Genomic DNA, 7467 nt, shown 5'->3' on the forward strand with positions numbered 1-7467 from the left:
TTATAAAATCACATTGCATTTACTAAAAGGGACAAAAATAAGTAAGGACCCAATAATTTGAGTGGGCAAATTTTTTTTATATGGCTTAAACTACTTAGTTTTTTATATAATTTGTCCCCCTCTTGTGAGAGACTATTTGTGAAATGATTAAGAATGAAAATATAATTTAAAAAAATCTAAGATTTTAAATTCAACAAATATAATAAGCCTCACTATCTTAGCATGACATTTAATTGTCGCATGCTAGTGTATAATAACAAATTGAATGTAATTATCCTATGGTCTAATGAAACTATATTAATACATAAGGGATGTATTAGGCACCCCACGTGTCCATACTTATGTCTAGTTATCAATTTATTTTCACGATTTCTTAAATGTGTGTGATTTATTAGTGAACATGCAAAATCTCGAGAAATTTTTTATTACTTTAGTTTTTTAAAGATATGGTTAAACCTACTAAGAAGACCTAATTTCATGCTCATTAGACGTTATGCATATTGATTAATTGATCTATGCGCAGGGCTGACTTGATGCAGTATGACGCCTAAAGCAAAATTACTAAATTAGGCCTTCTCACATTGATTATATTAATACAGTATTAATAATTATTCTCTTTACTTATTTTGCAATAAACTCAAGGAAATATAAAAATACTATTTACTTTTTTATAACTTAATAGATACTGATTTAATTGTGCTGAAAATATATGTGAAAGAAAGTCAATAAATTAAAAATTACTAATTTTGAACAAGTATTGATATGCGAGAGAATTTTAAAATTAGAAGAAGATCAAAATGTGTGAAATTGTTGAAAGAAAACAAAATGAGGTAATTGTAAGATAAAACTAGAAGAAACTTGGATGGACTAAACAATTGTATTTATTTGGTAATTAATAAGAAACACAAATGATTCATTAATACACATATATACATGTATATAACTAATATAAATGAAACTTGTATTGACTAATAGGAAAGCAGTTGTATTTATTTTGTAATTAATATAATACACGAACCATATTTAATTCATTAAAAGAAATATATAAAACTAACATAATGAAATAGGGGGGCCACTTCTCTTATTGGAGAGCTTTAGGTGACCACCTTAATTGCCTTATGGTTGAGTCGTCCATGCCTATGCGTTATCTTATTGGAGGCTTTAGGCGACTACTTTAATTACCTTATGGTTTAGTCGCCTATGCCTGTGTGTTCTCCTATTGGGGGCTTCAGGTGACCGCCTTAATTGTCATATGGTTTAGTTGCTCAAGCCTATGCGTTCTCCTATTTAGGGCTAGGCAACCAAGTCTTATGGTTGAGCCGCCCATGCTTATGCGTTGACTCAAACAAAGTAATGGCAGGTTCGGGCCTATTTCAAAATTACCCAGACATTAAATGCATGTAGAGTACAATGTAAATACCACCAACTTATAATTAGACAAATTAAATGAATTACATGGTTATAATTTAATAATGGCGCCATCATCTTTTATTAGGCTTTTGTTCTTGAGAGTCGGTTTGTGAGAAAAATACTCAGGAAATAAGAAATTGCATTAGACATAAAATCAATTTCTCAACATCATCTACACTCTTATTAAAGAATACGCTACGAATTTGAAAGTGTCTTTGTACTATGTTGTATATCTTAGAGGAATGTCAAGGATTTGGGCATGTCTGCTTTAATTGGGAGATCCAAAATTAATGTGTTTCAGTTTATGACTCAAAAAGTTATTGATCAACTTGCAAATCTGGAAGTCTTTTCTCCTATCCAATGTCGGAAAAGAGATATTGCTAAAACTAATGTTAAGTGCCTTTTCCAGCGTATATTATGTCTTGTTTCAAATTGCCCAAAAAAACTCTGTTAGTTGACCTCCCTTTTCAAAAGGTTTTGGTGGAGTAGTGGGGAAGATCATCACAATACCTATTGGGTGGACTAGGAATCAATGTGTGAAAGGAAAAAAATAAAGATTTGGGATTCCGCCAACTTGAAGTTTACAATTAGGCTCTTTTGGCGAAGCATGGTTGTAATTTTCAAGTGGAGAGAAAAGGCTTGGCATACCAATTGTTGAAAGCTAAATATTTTTTCAATTGTTCTTTTTTGCGGGCTAAGTTGGGATCCAACCCATCCTGGGCATGGTGTAGCATCTCGTCCATGCAAAGACTCATTAAGATGGGGCCCGAATAGATTTTTGGTAATGGGTGTAAAACGCAAGGGGAGACACATGCTACTCTTTTGATGTTTAGAAATAAGTGTTTGTTGTTATTTGATGCTTGAGTGTTGAAAGATTGATGATTGTGAGGGGGTTTCATAATTTGTTGATTTGTTTTGAAGTCAAAATTGGATGGACTGGTGCGTTCCAGGATTTATTTACAAATTAAATCTATGGTCGGCTTGTATTGAGCAGCAGTTGGTGAAGGAATTAATTGATGAGCTCAATAAATGTTGGAAGGTCAATCTGATTGATAATCTTTTCTCTTTCTCATAGGCGCATACAATTCTCCTCAATCGAGAGAATACTTTTGGATAGGGTCCAATCAATAATGGTTATATACAGTCAAATATGCTTATCACATTACCATTCCTTTTAGAAATGCAATTTTGGGAATTTTAAATGTGAGGAAGCTAAACTCGTCTATCGATGATCAGGTCATCTGATAAAGGATTTGGGCGTGCCTAACTAATACTAAGATTCAACACTTTATTTGGTGTTGTTGTAAAAATGGTCTCCTTGTCGGAAAAGCTTTGAAGATTCGAAGGGTTGTGCAAGATGTTGTGTACCACTGTGGTTTATTTGATGAGTCTGTTGAGCATCCCATTTTTCAATGTCATAATTCTCTTACTATATAGAAACTTTATCCGTTCCGGCTTGATTTTGTAAATTTGCATTTTTAGTCTTTTTGTTAATTAGTGGCTCTCATTGATTAAGAGATGGAATTAGTAAGAGAACAGTTAGATGATGCTCGATTTTGTTTCTTTTTGTTGTTGGATTATTTGGGAAACGAGAAATCATATTGTTTATAATGGTGAGCGTTGGGAGGCTGGCACTGTAGTTCATATGAGCTCAAGTCTATTATGGGAGTTTTTGGATGCCATCGGTTAGTCGTCGTCCTTTCATAAGATTTTTTATTTGTTGAGCCCAAAATTCATTCCACTTTGTGTCAGTTTCCTCTTATTAAGTGTAATATAGACACTTTCTTTTTCTCAATCAACTAACATGCATTAGAAACTGACTCTAGGTCTACTGTACATGTGATAGTGTTTAAGGACTTTTCGGCTTTAAATGACAATATTGTTGAAACTGATTGTTTTCGCAAAACGGTCTTTTAGGTTTAAGGTATTATATTCTCTCACATATGCATTCAAATTGACTCTTTACCTATGTGCAATGTTGTTCTGGGTTTTCTACTTGGACAATTAGATATTCAAGTAGTTGTTTATGATATTTAGCTTACGTTGCGGAGATTTTCCTTGGTCCAAATTAGTCATTTGCTTCATCATGGCAATGAGGTTGTTGATGTCGCTGTTAAGTTGTCCAAAAGGCATTTGTCTTATCATGTTGTTCTTGAGCATATTCCGTTTGATGTTTTGGCTCTTGTTTGTAATGACTACACTATCTCTTAATGTATTCTTTTCGTTGCCAAGTTAAAAGAAAATGCGACTTAGGTTGCATATGTATCTTGCTTTTAAAGAGAATGGGAATCAAATCATACATACGTAGTTTTTAAATGTTATGATTCATAGTACTTTATTGTAACTTCGGCAGAGTTTTGTTTTACAAATACATTTTGTAAGCACGTTGAAAATAGTGATTTTTGGATATAAAATGATGAAATATATTTTGTAAACACGTTGAAATTTGCGATTTTTGGATATAAAATGATGTTAAAAAGTATTTATGAATCATTGAAAAGGCGCCGAGAGTTTTGAAAGATTAAAGAAGTCTTCTTTCTAGTGGTTAAAACAATTTCGAATAAAATTTTGACAAAATCCCATCCCATGTTTATATGTTAACACGATGACAATGATTTATGCTTCTTTCGGTAAGAAGGAAGAAAATTGAATAGAAGAATAAATGAATGAGATATCCCTAAAGAAGAGATTATGTTCTTCCCTCTTTTTTTTTCCCGGTTGGATGGAAGAGAAGAGAAGAAGCTGACAGTTTAGTTGATCGGTAGAATAAAAGAAAAGAAAGATTTTTAAGTTGTTTTTACCATTAAACCCATTATTTATTTTATTTGTAGGATTTATTAAATATTTATGAAGGATGATATAGTAATTTAAAACCTCCTTTATAGGTCCTCTTGTCTATATAGTAAGTTATTTTTTGGACGGATGAAAGTTTGTAAATAAGGAAGGATGACTTATCCATTCTTTTATCTTTTCTTTTATTATATTATCTCTATCGAACAAAAAAAGTTCATTCATTTCTTCCCATTTTCCTTCCTCCGCTATTCTTTACCGAACAAAGCATTAATGAAAGATTATAACCTAAAGGTGCTTAAAAATGTCTAAGAATGTGACGAAAATTATGTTCCAATTAAATTACATGGACCTCCCTTATGATTTGCCATAATTACAAGGACCTCCCCTATAATTTGGAAAATTACTCGAACCTCCCCTAAAAATGAAACTAACCTATACGGACCTCCTTTATGTGACAGTCAATGCGATTCAATGATAGATTTTGTTGATGTTATGTACTTAATAAATTAAAATTCCTATATTACCCTTAGTGAAAGTATACTTACATATATATGACTTTGTAATCCTCTCTCTCTCTAACTTCTTTCTGGAAGCCCATTTTTGGGGAAACTCTTTTGTAGTGCCGATGGTGCCTGATTATTGGCTCGGAGAGAGAAGTGATCGATGGTGCTTGAAGCAGCAGTTGGTGACTTTGGCATGTGTGAACACGACTGGTAAAGAATAGGCGGTGGTGAGATGACATGTGAACCCGGTGGGAAGATTAGGTGAAGTGATATATGTTCATCATTCGGCGGTGATGTTGAAGTCGCCGGAGAAGTTGTTTGGGTGGATTGGTTTCGGTGCAGTTGTAAGGATTTGTGACAAACTGTCTGGATTCTTTGCTAGCTGTCTTAACATCGTTGAGGACGTTAATGGAGCCAACGTACATTGAGTCTTTGGTGGGAGGAAGACCTTGGTGATGATGATGCACCCAAGAAAACGAAAGAAAAATAAAGTTATCATAGAGAAATTTATTTTATTGCCAGGAGAGTTTGCTGCTTATGTCGAGGACCATGGTGGTGAGGGACACGTTGACGATCCGTTAGTCCATTTGACGGTTCGTCACTAGGAGGGGAGGTCTGGGTAGGTTAGTTTCATTTTAGGGGACATTCGTGTAATTTCTCAAACCATAAGGGAGGTCTCTTTAATTACGACAAACCATAAGAGAGGTCTGTGTAATTCACTCTATAAAAAAATAATGTAATAGTGAAACTGCATGTTAAAATTTGGGATTATGCTAAAATTCCATTTTGAAGTATGACTTTAGAGTCGGTAAGAGTTATAAAATTGAGTAGTTTCATAAAAGAAATAGTAATTAATAGTGCTAAAAAATACTAAAACTAATTTTAGCGGACCTTTTAACATGTCATTCACAAAAATGTAGATCTCGCACACATAAAAATAATTTGTGAGGGTAAAAATTCTAATGAGTTATAGGGTTGAAAAAGAATAGGTTAAACAAAATCACTTATTTTACCTCCCATAAGTGCCATGATTCCCAAGTGATAACACTATCAAGATTTATAGTATGAGTAGTGATACTCACACTGAACACTTGTAGTGAATTGTCTAACTTGATAATTTTTAATTGGTTATTTATATCAAGTACAACTAGTTGGAGGGATCCACTTCGAATATGGCCCAGTGGTTTGCTTGCTGGGCTTTGGAGCTTCGTAAACCCAATGTCTGGGGTTCGAGTCCCGCTGAGTGTTCTTTGTGGCTATCATCCGCTACCCCTATAGTGACTTACTCTGCCCAGGTAAGGAGGTGCCCTTCCGGATCCTCGGGGATTAGTCGGGTTGTTGAGGGGCCCTAAGGATTCGTGCCATCCGGACACCCCGGGTTAATTAAAAAAAAAAAACTAGGTAGAGGGTTTCACTTTCTTATTTGTTACATAATTGACTAATTAAAAAAGCATGTTTATCAATTCACTGCAATTATTCGGTGCAAGAATCATTTTCCTTATAGTAGTAACGCGAATGGTAGAAAGTTCAACAAATGTGGGTATTTAACAAACATACATGAGATAAAATTCTTTGAATTTCACTCTGAAAGTGTCAACTTTTGAAGATTTTATGGTAACAGGATGGTGAATGGTGATCAAAAGGAAATCTTAATGGTCAATTTTACTGATATTTAATTTAGGATTTACATTTTCCTTTTGTTCTAGAGTATAATTACTTAATTAGTATTATAGGGCATATATTATTTACTTGAAAAATATTTGCCTATTGCTGAAGATGTATATAATAGTTAATAGAAGAACAGTTTTAGAATCCGATACTTTTCTTATTAAAATATTTTCACACACACATATTTTAGAAAATTTCTATCCAAACAAAATTTCAAACTATTTTTAATTATATTATATGATATACGAGAAGGAAAAAAAAATGATTCCCAAAAAGAAAAAAATGAATCAAACATATAATTAAAGTTGATTAAAGACAATAACGTAATGTCTAAATTTTAATTCATCGATTCTGAATTTGATGTTACTTTTTGATCTTTTTCTTTTATGATGACATGTATCATTTGAATTATAATATTTCTACAATATGTATTATTGTCTTTGAACATAAATGCATCTGATTAGGATAAAAAATGAGGTAATATACAGAATTTATATATTTATATGCAAGTCTAGAAGTCCACATATATTATTATATATTATATGTATTATATGATTGTGTGGAGCGTTGTTGACGATCATGTGAGGTGCGTAGATTGCGGAAAGAAGTCCATGACAAGCATGTGGGGTCATCTCTTCTTATCACTACACATGCGCCTAAATTTTCTGAAAACTGAGGGTGCCAAAATCACTGTATTTCTCTGTTTGGTTAGTTTGTTCAGTTATATTCTCCATTAGTAGTTGGAAAAGAGAAAAGAAAGGAAATGTGCCTTTCTTCAAGTTTGAAATTTACTTAAAATCTAATTTTACCTTTAAAAAATTAATTTTATTTATTTATTTATTTTTACCTATATAATGTAATGATAAATAATAATACAATACAATAGTATAATAGTAGTTATTTAACACCTTTATGTCAAAGATGCGATAAAAGAGGATAGTATTATTTTAAAATTATAGGAGAGGTCCAATGGGATTTACCCTTGATTTTTTGTTCAGCAACAATCTGTATATTGATATTTAACCTTTCAGGCAAAAAAAAAAAAAATCTGAATATTGAATTTCTTTTATCTTCCAATCATTCTCTTCAAATC

Source organism: Cornus florida, unplaced genomic scaffold (genome assembly GCF_030987335.1).
Source record: "Cornus florida cultivar Cherokee Brave unplaced genomic scaffold, ASM3098733v1 CherokeeBrave_3.0.0_Hap2_Chr05, whole genome shotgun sequence".
Classification (NCBI taxonomy): domain Eukaryota; kingdom Viridiplantae; phylum Streptophyta; class Magnoliopsida; order Cornales; family Cornaceae; genus Cornus; species Cornus florida.